The sequence below is a fragment of the Myiozetetes cayanensis genome, unplaced genomic scaffold, assembly GCF_022539395.1.
Source record: "Myiozetetes cayanensis isolate MyiCay16 unplaced genomic scaffold, myiCay2020 scf4, whole genome shotgun sequence".
NCBI classification, from domain to species: Eukaryota; Metazoa; Chordata; class Aves; order Passeriformes; family Tyrannidae; genus Myiozetetes; species Myiozetetes cayanensis.
In genome coordinates, this window is record NW_026087631.1 from 64,121,095 (window position 1) to 64,137,850 (window position 16,756).

Consider the following 16,756-nt stretch of genomic DNA (forward strand, 5'->3'; position numbering starts at 1 on the left):
TTGTCAGAAGCAAACTACATGTATTTCCTAGCAGAGATGGGAAGCAGGTATCTCTCCTTGCAATTCCCTATCCAGGAAACCAGGCAGGAGAACTGCAACCCAACTGTGCTGTGCTTTGCAAAGGGGCAGCTGCTTGGTGCTTGCAGTGCTGTTTGTCTCCCCGTCTGGGTTTTCTACTCTCTCCACAGTAACACGATGCCTTGCTGAGCTGTTTGATGTAGCATCTCACGAGTGGGGCATCACAGCTCATTGGGCACCAGCTGCCTAATTGAATTTTCTCAGGTTTCTGGACAGGAGCTGGAGCTGACATTCATTAATGATCCTTAGCAATTGAATATTTCCCATGTTGTTACACTTGGCTGTGCTGAGCTGCACGTGGCAAGGATAAAACCATGTGTGTGTGTGTGTGCATGACACGGGGTGAAGCAGGATGGGCAGATGAGTGGGAGATGAGGTTCCTTCAAGGCTTCATCAAGCCTTTGTGCACAGATGAGGGTGGTTCAGTTCTCAAAATACTCCTGGGCTTCAAAAACACATTTGACAAGGTGCCTTCCAAGGAAACTAAGCAGCCCTGACACATGGGAAAGTCGTTGCAGGGATTTATAGCAGCTAAAGGTCACGAGACCAAAGGTGAGAGCAAGCTGTCAAATGTAGCAGTAGAAGACGTCACCTGGTGAAGTTTGACAGAGAGAGCTGGATCAGGTCTGCCCAACACCCTCATAACTCACAGGTAAAAGGGGGTCAAGGCAGCGAGAGAAGACAGTGTGCTGCTGAGGCTGTCAGGGCAGCCAAATCACAGCAGGGTTGCAAAGTGCTGCAGAAGTACATCATGGTACAGACTCACCAGGCAGTTACCCTGTGTTGATAAATGCACACAGGGATGCACACCAGGAGAATTAAGCCTTGCTTCCCCTACACGCTCATGGTTCTAAACGTGCCACAGCCTTCAAGGAAACATACCTTGGAGTCATCACACTCACTTCCCTGAGAACATCAGCTCAGTGGTGACCAAGACTCCAAACCCAAAATGGAAAGCACTGTAACCTAAAAGCCATGAACAAATCTGCCCCCATGCTGTTAGGAGTGCAGCACCGCTAAAAACAGAGCAGAGGAAGGAAACAGGAATAGCAAAGGCTGGAAACAGATCCTACATAAGGATGGTTTAGTAAACTCAAACCCTTTATCCATAAAAGCAGACAACCAAGCAGAGATGTGACAGACATCTTAGCAATGATGGGTGACATGAGAGGACAAACAGAGAAGGACTGATTGCTCTGTCTCCTAATAAAATAAGGGACAGCAAAACAAGCAAAAAGAAGTGGATATTTGTGCATGAAGTGTGATTAAATTACAGAAATCCATGTCCATCAGATGCTATGGATGTCAACATTTGGTAGGGGGAACACTAAGTAAATGAATTCATAGCAGAAGACACCACCCAGGGCACTAAAACACCAAGATGCCCAGAGAGCCAAGGGCAGCTGCAGGCAGCTGTGGAGCAGGATGGGAAAAGCAGCCCCCAGGCTTGTCCTGCTCTTTTCTCCCTCTCTAGACATCAGCTCCTGGGTTCCCTTTATAGGTGGGACTACACAGGTATGATCCAGCCATTCCTTATGCGAAAGCCCACAGCCTAAGCCCATCAGCAAAGGATAGAGCCCCAGGGTAAAGTTGGCCCTTGGAGGAGAGCCTGGAAGATCTCCGCCCTCCTGCAGTTGGTCTGTCAGGACACCTACTTCTGACAGGGATACAGCACTTTTGGGGATGTTACCCCTGCTGGGAAAGGGTGTGCTAGGAAGAGACAGGGAAAAACTGGGTTGTAGTGAGTAAGATGCTGGTGGGATGCCTCAGGACCATTTCAGACACTAGCCAAGGATGGGGACCTTTGGATCAATGGGTGGGTGGATCAGTGGAAGGATGGACACCCAACCAGGCAGTTGGTGGATGAACATATACAAGTATCAGAATTTACTTAAGAGTTCCAGCATCTTACTCAAGTTTTCTTCTAATTTCTTCTATTGCATTAGGTAAAAACATTTTGTCTTTCCTTTCCTGCTGGCTCACACATGGCCTTTGACTATCTTGTTCTTAGACTTGGGATTCTGCTTGGCAGAAGCACTGGAGACAGTGCACCACCCACAGACCTACCTTCCTTGTCTTGCTCTTGCCTGCCCAGGAAAAGCTCTGGGATATGCAGCTCTACTTCTCATGACTGTGGCTGAGAACTTGTCTATAAGGCTGAAGAACTAAGCTGGGAAGGAGGGAAAGGCACCTTGAATTATTTCTTATTTGTCCTTAAACACGGAACAAACACATCGGCATTCATCCAGAAGGGCTGAGGGAGCCATTCCTGAAGACAGGTCTTTGAAAGCTCCTTTCCAAGGCAATGATTTAAGGTTTCTGATGAAGCAGAAACCCAAAGCACAGCTTCAGAGGAAGCATTTCTCACAGCAGGGTTTGCTGAGGATCTTACTGGAGCAGATACAGATCTCCATGTCCTTCCTCACCCTATTCCAGGCATGGGAGCCCCACCCAACCATATTGTTGTGCAAACGTGTGGCAGCTCCTTTGGGAACGGGCACCATGGGGGCAGCTCCCCCAGAATGTTGAAGCAGCCCTGTTTTACACTGCAGACACAAGCTCTGCTTTAGGATGGGGATGGACAACAGTGTCCAGAACTTTTACAGGGAGTTTCCACTTCCTGTAGGCTGGGGATGGGCAGACTCCCCTTTCAGCTCACCCAGAGCTTCACAGCTCCCTTGAGCAGAGAGAGAAGGGACATTTGTCTGCAGTTCTTGTTATCATGTAGCTGATAACATACAGGATCTATGACCACAATGGTGCCTGTGCTGCAGGGCCAGCCCTGTTGGATGGACATCAAACAGTGACATGGGCAGAAACAGAGCCAACAGCTGGCAGTTGTAGTTTGGATGGTTTGAGCTGGACGTGGAGGAAAATTTATCCTCCAGGAGGGTGGTGCAGTGCTCAGACAGGTACCCCCAAGAGAGCTGGGATATCCAACAATGGAGGCTGTCAGGACTGTGTTGACAAAGCCATTATTGATCTGGTTTTCTGCTGAGGACAGACCTTTTCCAAGTGGAACATTGGACTAGACACCTCCAAATATCCCTTCCCACCAAAACTGCTGTGATCATTGGCTACTTTGAGATGTTAGTGATTGTTGATACTTAGAGATGCTGTCCTGCCCCTACACCACCCCACTTTTCCAAAGTGTGCCACTTTTTTGGGTCAGGTGACATCACAAGACTGCAATGTCATGTTAACGAGGCTGTGATGCTGCATCCCAACCAGCAACATGCCCCTGAGGGTCCAAGCCCACCAAGGGCTACATCTCTGTCAGGGTACAGCACGCCAGCCAGGCACAGCATGGCTTACGACGTGAAGTCCCAGATTTGGAAAGGAACTATGGTGGTGCATAATGGGGTCACAAATTACAGCTTTACCCACAGCCCCGCAAAACTGCAGTGGAGGGAAGACGGGAGCCAGTTGTGGGATGAACACACCCAGCTCCCAGCATTGGACCTGGGGCAGCTTGGGGAAATGAGCTGTGGGATGTTTGCTGCCCTACTAGCGATGACGAGTGACAGCTTGACAGGTCCTGCAGCTGTAGGGATCAACAGGACAGTGGTACAGCAGAGAGATGAGGAGGGAAGATGAGACAAAGCGGCTGAGATGTGGGGTCCATGGTAGCGTATTTGATGCTTCCCAAACCCATCCAGCTGGAAGACCAATAGGAAGCTCATCTTTGTTTTCCTTCCTAATGAGTCTTTACAGCGAGACTGAAAGGGTAACATCACAGGGAAGACCTGCAAGAACTTGAGGACTGACCTGGCATACACTGTGCTAGGAAGGAGAGGAAATGCTCTTGGGACCTTCCAGCTCCACTGGCTGCTCTCCCTCTGCTCCACGTGAGGCTCCCACCCTGGCAGCATGGGCAGCTGCCAGCCACGGCAGGTGTGCTGCTGGGCACTGTCCCACCCAGCACACATGGAGCCATGGAAGAGGCGCTGGGGGTCTGTGCCCAGATGCCTGAGGGGTCACTGGAACAGCCAGCAGAGGAAGTGGACAAGATGGTTTGCATTCCTGGCACCAGCACTCGCTGCAGCCCTTCAGTGGGGGTCTTTGAGCCAGGGCCTGTGGCAAGACAACATCTAGCAGGCAAACATGAGGCCAAAACTGTCCTTGCTGTCACAGCAATTTGCAGATAGACTGGAACAATTATTCCCTCTGGAGCACTCTGCCCAAATTCACAGTGGGGTTGTGGCTCATGCAGGCAGACAGACAGCAAAGAAAGGCATTGCAGCATTTCTGGGGAGAGGCACAAGCACTTTGCAGGTTGCACAGCCTCAGGAAACTGAAGCAGTGAGAAAGGTCATGTCTCTGCTTTTCCTGACAGGACATGGAGCATTTCTGCACTAGGATAGAGAATTACGTACGTCTTTGGATAGAGGCATTCACATCACCCCACTAGCCTTCGTACCTCCCTCTCACAGCTAAGAAACTAGCCCCAAGTAATTACCTCAGTGGCTAATTAGCTGCCTGTGTACACAATAAATTATACATTTAATATTTACATGGTGCCAGGACTATGCCAAAAGCTTTCCAAGCATATAAACCGGAAAGGCCTCGCTTATTCAACTTCCCACGGTAAATGAGATGAATCAGCCCACAAGAGATCAGCTGGGAGCCCAAGAGGGTGGAGAGGGCAAGGGGACAGAGAGGGGCCAGGGGAGGATGTTCTGGCCTTGTCCAGCCATTGGACAGGGTAGTGGCACATCCTTGCTCCAGGACCCATGTTCACTGGCCTCAGCAGCATCAACTGTGTCCAAGGGATGCCAGTGGCTCCACTCCCATATGCAGCCTCACAACCCTGAGGTCTGCCCTTCTTGAGATGAAACAGCATTTGGCTTTGGAGAGGGTTTCCTGACACCAGCTCCTTGAAGCACACCCAACCCTTGATCTCCTCACATCTATTCCCCTTGGTGCCACTTGGTCTTTGCACGGCTTTTGTTGCCAGCAGAAACCTTCCCTTCAAGGAGAAGAAATTTCATGCTTAAGGAGGCACTTCTTCCACAAGTGATTTAAAACTGGATACATCTTTGTAAGGAAACAGGCATAATTAAGTGTCATCGATGTAGCCAAAGATATGGACTGTTCCAAGTTAATTTTGTCCATTAATGAAGAGTTGCAGAAAGCAGAGCCTGTATTTGTTTGCTCTACTTTGGTAAGTCCCTGGAGTCAGCAGCTTTGCTCTTGACAAGAAAAAATAATTAGCAAGAAACTTTAATTAAGAGATAACAGATGGGTGCTAAAGGACTTATACTCAATCATGCCACGATAGCCTGGAAGCAGACCTTGGTTTACTTCAGGGGTGTTGTGAAGGAGGCACTTTACCCCTCGTACGTGCCTGGCTTAGGGCAAGATCCAGGGCAGGAAAGCCTCTTCTCTCAGCCTGGATGCGACCACAAAACGTTCTCCTGTGAGTGCTGGCAAAGCCCTGCTCCCCCTGGAGAAGCTTTCCTCCCATTTTGCAGCAGTCTCGCCTCCCACCACTGGCCTGCTGAGTGCAGCTCCCTCTGCAGCTGCACCCCAAAGCCAGCTGGGGATGTCCATCATGAGGGGACAAGAGGCTTCATGGCCCTCCTAGCTGCTCAGTTGCACAAGGCTGGTGCTTCTCCCATCAACCCTGATGCAACAGCTGCTGGGCCTGAGGATGAAATGACACTTTTACCACCAAATGTTCCATTGTCACAAATGGTAATTCAATCCACGGGCTCCCTCTTGGACCTGATGGTCCAGCAGTGGTGAGGTGTGATGCCTGCTCTGCTTTAAGCTTAACAATGCCATCCCTCAGACTGAGGTCCAGGTGACACAGTTGGGATGGTAGCACTGTCAGGATGGTGGCACTTGCACCTGTGCACAGGGGCCAACAAGGCTACACAGTGGCAGGGCATCAGCACCCTCTGAGGGGAAAAACACAGTGCTAAATCCAGTAAGAAACCACAGAACAGAGATCCACTGCTGGAAGGAGAAGCCACACAAACTCACAGCAGAAGCAAGGGCCAAGTCCTTGCTGCAGCATGGGTTCAGCCTCATGGGAGACAGCAGCTCCCTGTGCCTTTTGGGCTGTGGTCCCCTCGGGAGCTCTGGCTGGCAGACGTGTTGGTAGGGTGGGGAGTGCTGCTTTAGCAGACAGGTAACTTAGTGCCATTTTTCTGCTTATGCAATGTCATCAGACTGGCTGAATCAACAGCTTTGGCCTAGTCTGAGTGGGACCTCACCAGGGCAGAGTGTGCCCTTCTTGTGACCAGACAGGACTGTTATATCTGTCTTGTCCTGGTATTGCTGCATTTTCATCAGCCCAGTGTTGGGACAGAACCTCTCTTTAGACCTGCGAAATTGCATCAGCTCAGAGCCTCATGCTGGCAGTACTTCTGATTGTAAGCCAGAAGGGCTCCATGTCAGAGACAGCCTTGTTTTCCTTCATGCCATCACACCCTGCTCCTGTTGGGAGTAGTAGGAACTGTAAAGGGATGTGCTGCCTGAAGAATAACTTGACCCTGGTCACAGGGGCCAAGCAAAACTGGGAACAGTAACCAAGTCCATCCTAACTCAGTAACAAAGAGTCTCCTCAGCCATACATGGGTAGGAGACTCCGAAGAAGCTGCTCTTTCCCACGGCTTAAGGGTAGGAGTGAGCTCTGCCAGAGGGTGCTAATGCTGGTGTACACCCATCTGTAGTGGTCACATACCTCTATCACTGATCACCCTTGGTTGACAAAGCCAGGACCAGGAGAAGATGGACTTCTGCTGTTATTTCTGCTTTTCTGTCCCAGTTGCTCTGCAGCAAAGAGGTCTGGATTCTGTTGGGCTGATGATCTTAGTTTTTTTTTTCCCCCACAGGAGACTTTGTTCTTGCACCCCATGAGGGAACCTGAGCTCATGTGTTAATATGTTTTCCAGAAGGTCTTGGTAAGACCCTCACTTGGATGTCCTAACTCTTCTGGTCCAAGTGTTCTGGGACTCCAAGTGCTCTCCTTGCTGCAACCGGCTGAGCTATGACACCATTTTCATCCTAGGGCAAAGGGAAGGCTTGCCCACTTGGCTTCCTTGCAAAGTCTCTTCTTGAGATGACTCATCTTGAGGAAGAGCAGTTGCATGGCAAAGCAGCAACTCCTCCGATCCCCTGCAACTACATCATGGCTACCTCAGCATGTGGGGGTGTCTGATATGGGGGGAAGGTGTTGGAAGACAGGGGGACATGAATGGCACTAATGGGAACCAGCACAGAGCAGAAAAATCCCACCAATATCTTTCAAGCCAGGCTCATTCAAGCCTTCAACCTTTGCTGCCAAGTGACTGGTGTTAGCACCATGGATGAATTAGAGGCTTGTTTTCTGGTCCTGCTTTTTCATGCAGACAGGACAAATAACTCTAGGCCACAAAAGAGTGCTTAGATCAGGCTTTTCAATGCCGTTTAAGGGGAAATCAATATGATTCGGAATTAGGTGCCCAAATCACAGCTATAAACACAAGAAAAGCTCATTGTGGTACAGCAACAGCGTGAAGACACCTGCATTTACTGAGCTTTGGGGAGGGGCCAGAGCCGGATAGAGACGTCGGGGCTCCTCGCACCCCGCTGACCTCAGCCTGCCTTTTCATCCCGGCGCACAGCGTACACTTCCTCACCACTGTTTGCCAATGCCCACACGTCCTCCCCCAAATAACAGCCTCGCTCCACATGATTACTCTGGGGGCGACCGCTATTTGTTCACACAACAGCCCGGCTCCCGCTTCACCCCACTCAGGGTTGCGGATTAGCATCAGGCATTGTGCAATGTTTTTTTATTAGCACAGAATTATGGAAGTCAGAGGCGTAAAAGACCTGTTGGGTCCCACTCAGTCCATCCTCCTTCTGCCAAGACAGTATTGGTCCCTGCAGCATATTTACTATTTCTCCAGTCTAATTTTACATACTGTACAATCTGTGCTGTGCCAAGTTACGATCCCTGTGTGAGAAGCAGAGCTCTCAATTTCCAGGCTCTTGGGTGTGTAAAATCACAACCGCGATGTTAAATTAACTTTTTTTTCCCTTGCATTTAATCATTTAATAGCTCTAAAATTCAGCCCCTCAGGCTCTTTCTGTCTGTCTGTTGGCTTGGGTTTTGCCTGCTGTAGGCCAGTGGCTTGTCGCTTACACATGTAACGCTCCCACCCCTGGGTGGATCGGCAGCAGCTGGGCTTGAAGCTGGGGCCGCTACAACTTAACACATAAACTTCTGCAGCTTGAGGATGGAAAAAAACTCATTGCTTTCTTAACCACGGGTACAGGAGGTTCATCCTCCTCCTTCCAGCCCAGCCCTGCAAGGAGGAGGCAGCACAAAGTACACTGCACACAGGGATGGGACTCAAAAGCATTATCCAAGCTTCATTGGGATTGAAAAATCAAAACAGGGGTGTAACCTTCTGTACCAAGACAAGGGAGGACAGGGAAGCACTGAAATATTCCCACTGATGCCCTGTGCCCAGCAACTCCCAACAGAAGCATCATTACTATTCCTTCCATCTCTATATCCACCAGAAATTACACCCCAGGACTCATTTCTTCCCAAGCAAGGGATTTCTTCCCCCTGCACCAACACCAAGACTTTTCTTTGTGCACATAGCTACAGGACAGCAGAGGAATTAAGCTGCTCCAAGGGCAGCACGAGGAAGAGGGGAGGAAGAAGAATAGATGCTGATAAAATGGGAAGAATTTTCCCAAATTTGGGGGGTGTGAAGGTTGACTCAATCACCATCACTCCTCCAAGTAACTCCTGCACATCTGGAGCCCAGTGCTGATTTCAAAGCAATATTAAAAATAAGGCACCCATCTACTCTGCCCTGTAGGGGCTGTATTAACAACTAAGACAAGGCACTGGGATTTGCATTGGTAATTACAAGATACTACATTTGCATTTCATGCCTTTCACTCTGAAGGATCCTTAAGCAAAGCCAAGCCTGGAAAGCATCACTGGCACGTGCTGAGCTGTGTCACAGTCTGCAGAGCTGCAGCCCACCCATCACAGACAGTATCTGCTGGGTGCAAGCACCTCTGCTGGGAAAGATGGGCACATATCAGACCCATAGCACACTGGAAAGAGTGGAGACATAAGATAAATACCTGAGTGTAGCTAATGGAGTACTACAGACCACACAACAGGACTTCAGGAGAGAGCTCCTGGATCTCAAGCTGAGCTTGGAAGCAGGCTCCAGCCCGGGGCTGAATGAGGCTGGGACTCTGGTTAAGGGCTGGAAAGTGTATCTGAACAAGGGATGATATGAATGCAGGATTGTGATCCCCAAATGGTTTCTGAGCTCCTTGTGGGGCTCAGCCCTACTGGGAAGCCCCATAAATTCATAGGCTGCCTGGGTATTTACAACTTACTCTGCAGCCAGAGGGCTGTTGGAGGTGGAACAACCTTTTGTAGCTATCTCTGGGCAGATAGGAGAGAGAGGGATTTCTGTGCACTACATGGATGGCTCCTGCAGCAAAATGCACATCCAAGAGAAAGCACGGACAGGGCTGAAAGTGCATGATGTTTTGGGGCAACCAAGGTTTTGCATGCTTTCTTGTGAAGATCATAGAATCCCGGAATGCTTTGGGCTGGAAGGGACTTTTGAAGATCATTAGTCCAGCCTCCCTGCCATGAGCATGGACAGATGTGCACATACCACAGAATCACGGGATGGATACATTCTGTTCATATCCCTGCAAAGCACAGTGCAGAAGCTCACAGGAGGTCACACCACCTCTGAGAAGAAAGCCTTCAGATGAGCACAGTAAGCCAGGAGGTTTCAGATGGGTAGGTCCTGTTCCCAACAGCATCATAGAGTACTTTCAGAGGAGGGTGCATGCAACTCCCTGAAGGATTGTGAACTAAGCCAGTTCCTGCCTGGCCCTGTTCCCTTGTTGGTGCCCTAAGAACCAATGTCCAGCACCCTTTCCAAAACCTCTGAAGCAGATGCTCTTCATGAAGCTCCAAAACAGCTCCCGCTGGCTGGCTGGTGGCAGAGGTCCTGGCTTCAGAGCCTGAAAAAACCCACCCTGTAATTTCTATTTGATGTTGGTGGCCTCTCTGCTTCTAGAAACACTACCTCCTCCTCCTCCTCCACAGAGCTTTTCCTGCTTGTCTACCAACTGCCATTGCCTCTCCATTCCACTTTTGTTGCCATCCCTCTTACTAAACTCTCAAAAGCAGAGAGCAGCGCAGCTTTTGGGAGCTCAGTCTGCCTTTCAGAGTATCCCCTAACCTCCAATTACTGATGTTGCTGTTTTGGAGAGCCCTCAATTTGGTGTGTTTTTTTCATTCCCTGTGTTGGGGATGATGAGTAAATGTCAGTTCAGGAGCAGACATTCAGTATGACTTGAACCAACTGCCCATTATTTCCTGAATTTCAACACTTAAAAGGTTTGAGTGTCTTACTGCAAAACAACAGGTAAAAGGCTAGTTATGTTCATTGACTGAAGTACAAATAAACGTGCCCGTTCTCTAGAGAGCTTTTGGGTTTGAAGCAGAAGAAGATTTTAGGGAAGCATATTTTCTGAAAGTAAGACTATACAGAAGCTCACCACGTCCAGACCTCCAGTTTTCTGAAGGCACTACTGAATTACAACTATTATTAGCACAAGAGACACTTGAATTCTGGAATTTCTGTAAAACGTTTTGAATTCAGGTTCTGAGGCATTTAAAGGACTTGAGAAAATATCTTTGGCTCCAAGTCAGCAAAGCACTTAGGCAAGGCCTTAACTTTGAGCATGTGTTTAAGTACCTTGCTGACTTGGGGCTTTTAACCCCAACAAAAAGAAAGCAGAGAAGAAATAAAAGCCAAATAAAAAAATCCTGGTGTACATGGAAATCTCCAGGCAAGCAAAAATAATACAGGAATCTCCTCTGGAAAGTAAGGAAACAAAAAATAATAGTGACTTGCTTTAAAATTAAACACCAGAGGAAGCTTTCTGAAGGAGGAGGGAGAAAGAGTCCCAGAACAAATGGAGTATTTCAATGTAGCCTAACGCCAGCTTTACTCTCCTGCCTCTTCAGCATCCAGAAATTATTTATTGCTGAAAAAAAAAATCTCAAACCAAACCCAAAACCTGCTTCCCCCTCTCATTTCCAGACTAAGTGTGATGGGAGAGAGAAAAATCTTGGCTTCAGCAGTTAAAAAACATCTCTGAAATGAGTCGGCTGTGAAAGGCTGTCTCTATCAGGAGGGAGGAAGAGGATAAGGGATAAGGGAATAAAGGGTATTAATGAGGAGGAGGAAATTGCCCAGAGACAGGAGCCTGCAGACAACCTTAGGCACTGCCTTCCAGAGGGGAAATACGAGGAAGTCGTTAAGGAGAGAAAAATCAGTGCAAATCTACACGCACACACACGGAAAGCAGTTAGAGGCAGCCAGTGGCTCTTCCCCTACCTCCAGCTTGAGGCCGTGAATAGAAAAACTGAAGCACAGCAATAAGAGGATCCTCTGCAGCCCACCCAGGGAGAGCGGCTGCTGGCCCACAGGAGATGACAGCGGCAGAGCAGCCACCCATGCAGGGACAGGAGGGAAGAGGTGTCCCAGCGGCTCCAGGCTCCGGTGCCTGCAGCCCCGCACGGCTCTGCCAAAGCCAGCAAAGGCTCAGGGTGCCATGAAGCTAGAAAATGCTGCTCCGGCCCCGTAGAGGGCAAAAGTTCAAACTCACAAAAATTCTTCATTAAAAAAAAAAAAAAAAAAAGAAAAAGCGCTAAATTTCTTCCTTCAGAAGGAAACCAAAGGTTTTCATGTTTATTAGGGTGTGTTTTTTTCAAAACCTCTACTCTGCATTGTACAAAAGGCTTTGTAACCCCTTTTTTTTTTTTTTTTAGGGGGAAAGGGGTGTTATTTAAAAATGATAAACCTAACCATTTATGAAAAATACCAAAAATTCAAACTACAGCTCTTCCTTCCCTTAAACTTTTTTCCCCCCGACAGAGAAATATAATTTTGTAAAACACTCAGATGTTGATGAGACTTCATTTCCAACAGAAAATGGCTCCCCTGAGGATTTTCCCAATCAGCTTTGCTCAGGACAGATTGGCAGCAAGCGCTTTGCTTCCCAAGGGAGATGCCCCTCATGGGATGCGCAGGATACCAGCACAGAGCTCCTCCTCTGCACTCATGCTGCCACACTGCCTGCAGCCCCCAGGGGTGGCCACCCTGTCATCCACTGCTTCATGCTGGCACCAGAAAGATGCAGTTCTCGCCAAAAGGAGCTGACAACACTAACGAGTGAGACAAACGAGGAGAGCATCATTCTGTCTCACATAGACAGAGCTGAAATCCCCGAAGCAGATGAAATGACTGGCCCAGGAGAGTTGACAGCATCAGAGCTGGGCTCGGATTTTTCCTGTCTCTTGGGATCCAGTGGCACCTGGTATATTGACACCAGGGTTTGGTTGGGCTCCCTTGACCCTGCTGAAATACAAAAACCCAAAGCACAGAACTAATTTGAGTTGATGCCTTTTTATCTACCTGGGACCTCCCTGTGCCCCCAGGGATGCCAGCACTCAGACACTGCTTGTGGGGCTATGAGACAGCTGCTACGGGGCCCACTCTGAGGCACCAAAACAAAAAGCCCTCCATGAATAAGGGTTACAATAAAAAAATCCTCAGAGCTAAGCAAGTTAAGAAAAATGGCGCAAACACACTGGAGGAAGGAAAACACAATTAAATCACCCAACAGCCCGTATCCACTAATCCCCTGTGCTACCAGGCTTGACTTGGAAGTCTCTGCCTGCTGACACCCACTTCCCACCCCTCATCCAGCCCTGGCACTGCTTTCCCAGCACGCTGGCAAGGTGTCTGTGCACATGTGTTATGTGAGAAAGAAAATCCACTGGAGCCCAGGGCTCCCAGCATGCTGTCACAGCCCAAATGGGCAATGTACTGTGCAGTGACAAGCTTGGGAGCTGTCCCACACCACAGCACAAACTAAAGACACTCAACGTTCAGCATTCTGCAACATCAGGCAACAACACTAAAAAAAGCTGTGATGTGCTCGTGGTGGCTCCTGCTTTGAGGTTCTCCACTCTGGAGCTGTGATTTAGGGCAGGATGAAGAATGTAACGGGATTAATTCTGCCTACCTAAATCCTGAAATTTTCTTTCTGGGTTTATGTCCCAAAGTCCTACTCATAGATCAATAGAAGGATGCCTGGAGCCATCTCTCTTGCGCCACCAAGAATAAAATTGCAAAAATACGGAGAAAGAAATGCGTCATGTGTACAAAAGCCCATGGACTCAGAGAGCTCACTGGAACAGACTTGCCCAGGTTCTGGAGTAAGATGGTTCACCAACACAGAGATAGGCTGGGTACCTTGTTCACATAGGGTAGATGCCTCCATCCTAAAGTGACTGATCCAACACTACCCACCTCCCCCAACCTCCTCCAAATTTCTTGGGAGACAAGGCACTTCCCCCTTCTTAAAAAACACTTTTTGGTGGACAAGACCCTGCTGCCATGCAGGAGATGTGAGCAGCACCTTTGCTAAGACTGAGTAAGGAACCAGAAAATACATTAAAAAAAAAAAATATTCCAAACCTGGCATAGACATATAAACAGATGTTTCTTCTAAAATGATAGCTTCCAAAGTCCCATGTGGTTACTATTTCCCCCCACCAGGGATTTTCCTTTCTGTCTCCCATGCTGCCAATGCAGCAGCTATGTAACTTTTGAAGAGCACTGATCAACAGCACGTAAACAGCTGCAGTGATTATATTGCAACACTTCACTGCTTCCCTGAGCTTCATCTCCCTCCTCCACTGTTGGAAATACAATCAATGCTAATTAATTAAGGGCCAGAGCCTGCCAACCATGGTCACACCAAGTTCAGTGTTGCTTCCTGAATATTCAGGGCTCACAGTCCATAAAGGCAAGGATCAGTCTCTAGCAGCCTGTGTTGAAAACAACAGAAATTCTCTTTGCAAGCCAGGACGGGATGGACAGACGGACATGCCTGTCTCCGAGCTGACAGGTAGAGGAATTACCTGTGCCAGGGCAGACCCAGCGTAAATAATATAATGGCCAGTCTTCGCGAGCGAAGATCTGGGGAAGGTCTTTACACCTTCCAGCCTGCGCATTGGATTTTTTTTTTTAGGTGAGACACAGTGTGCGCGGAACTGAGCCCACCCTTTAATCCCAAGGTTCATCTGCCGGGGCCAAGCGAGCTTGGACGGTGGCAGTGAGGTCCTTAGGATGTAGGTGGGTTGCCTTTAAGGGCAACCAGCGTACTGCAGCTGTAAATCAGCAAAGCGCCACTGACACGACGGGAAGAGCAATGAGGCGGCCTGCAGGCAGCCCTAAAGGCTCTCTGCCAACAGGAACCACAGAGCTGGCAGAGCTTTTACACCCAGCCAAGGCTAAGAGGAGGATGCTTGCATGGGGCCAGGGAGAGAGCACGAGCATCCCCCAAGACCAAGGAGGAGCAACACCCTTTGTCTTAGTGCCCTGTGACACTGGGAGAGGGGAAGGCAAGGGCTGGGTGTTAATGAGCAAAGATGGAGAAGCCCCTAGAGGACAAAGGAGACAGGGAAGAGTTCCAATAGAGCGAATGGACTTCACTAGAGCACCAGTGGGAACAGTACTGCAGCTCACTGGCAAGTGACCCTGTGGCCATGGTTTCTAACCCTGCCAAAGGGCTTGTGTGAGTGAGGAGGCACCAGTGGGAAATTCAAGCTCTTGAGCTGCCCCTTCCCTATGCCACACAGTGGAACCCACACTCAAAGTTAAAAAAGAGGCAAACTCAATGCCCTGTGCTTCCCACCACAAAAAGAAAACTATTTTTCAAGTCTGTTGAGCACAGGAACTTGGATGTGACTACCAGACTGATGCCTTGCTCAGTCTCAGGTAATGCTACATTCCCTCCCAAAAGCAGACATCCTGCAGGGCTCAGCAGCCTCCTCTCACTCCTCACCATCACTGGATTTTCATGCTTTGCACCCAGCCCCTCCAGGAGTCCCAGAAGCTAGCAAAGATCGTGGCAGGTCCTCAGGCTCACAGTTACGGCCAGACATGCAGGTTTCCCATGGCAAACTGCAGGCAGTGGACTAGACAGACAAACAGACATTAGCTTCTGGATTTGATGCACTCTCGCTCCAATGAGCCTCAGTTTCTCCCTTGCACAGCATGCTGTCAGCTGGAGCAACCACACCACAGAGCAGGCAAGCCACAGACGCAGCAGAGTCCAACCTGCCAGGGCTTGTGGCTTGGCTGGAATGAGAGGCTCTCTATGACTCATCCTACAATGTCTCAAGTTCATGGCTACGGCTGGAGAATCCCCTTGGGTACACTCCAGGCTCAATTTACTGTCCCCCTGGGAGCAGAGTTGAGAGTAAACAATTCAGATGATGAGCAGAGCTCGCCTGCCTGGTTGGAGAAGGTCCTCACTTGAATGGGTGCGTGGATGTAGGGCTACAAGGACAAGCTCCCAGAAGCAGAACCCCCTGTGTACGGTCTGCACCACACAGGTTTTCAGCTGGCACTGCTGTTGTGAGCCTGCCTTCGTGCTGCTCACAACAGGACGAGACCCTGATCCCCCTCTGCAGCTCTGTTACCTCTGTGAGGGATGCTCGTCAACTTCCTTGGCTTTATTTCAGTTTGGATCCTGGAGGCAGCAGGTGTGGCCCCTTGGGAGCAGCACAGACCAGCAGAGCACAGAGGGGACCTTTGTCCAGAGAGCAGAAGCACCCTTTGGAATAGCAAAACATCCATCCCCCGCCATCCCTCTACCAGCAGAGCTGTGTTATTCAGCAGCATACCCAAGGCCTGGACATCAGGAATTCATGCACACACATGCACACCTCATTACACCTTACAAATGCTGCAAGAATCAAGCAAGACGTGCCATATGCTGCAGCTCTGATTGAGCTTGTGCATCCCAGTCTCTTCCTTGGTATGATGGTGCCAGCTCTCCTCTGCCTGCAAAGCACACAGGTCTTGGCTGGCAGAAGCTCTACGGTCTCCCAGCCCTGCAGGTCAATGTTTTCTAGCATCAGTTCTGCAGACCTCCGGCTGCTTTGCAAAGCTCTAGAATACATAACCAAGAAAAGCTTGGCTACTGGTAGATGACTTGAATCTTCTAGCATAGGTCTGCTCTGGGGGAAATGCTGCAGGCTTTGCAAGCTAAAAAAGCTGGAAAGGTCGAATGTGTTGAACCTGGGATGGAAGGCAGCGCATGGCTCTGTCACCTGTGTGCACTCTGAGGTAAGGCTTTGTCCCATCCATGGGGAATTTTGCACTGAGAGGTGGATGTGCCTTGCCAGGGACTTTCCCTGCACACAGGTGCATGCAACTGTGCACGGAGAAGCTTTTAGCCCCTTCCCCTTGTCTCTTGAGTGGAGACAAAGGCTGTTTTCCCCCCATTCTGTGAATAACATCCACAAAACCCTTTCCCCAACACCAGCCTTCCCAGTATGGCTCTAGTCAAGGAAAGGCAGTGCAATAAGGCTCCAGACTCCTCAGCTTCAATTAGCACCTGATAACAGCTCAGCCTAAATAACAGTCTTTCCCAGCAAATTGTACACCCAGAGATCAATGGTCCACACACAGGACTAATATCACTGTAACCCCTCCTGCCTCCATCACTTGCCTTGTGGTTTCACTTCACTTCTCCACCTGATGGGCCTTCCTGGAGCAGTCATTACAAGGTGACACACATCACTTTTCCCTTCTGTAAC

The 16,756-nt window shown here is 49.3% G+C and overlaps 1 protein-coding gene across 5 annotated transcripts in view; it reads right to left on the bottom strand.

The window, feature by feature from the left end:
* CNTFR (ciliary neurotrophic factor receptor) overlaps nucleotides 1-16,756 on the bottom strand; it is a 202,704-nt gene that overhangs the window by 58,676 nt on the left and 127,272 nt on the right. The gene's annotated exons all lie outside the window — the stretch shown is intronic.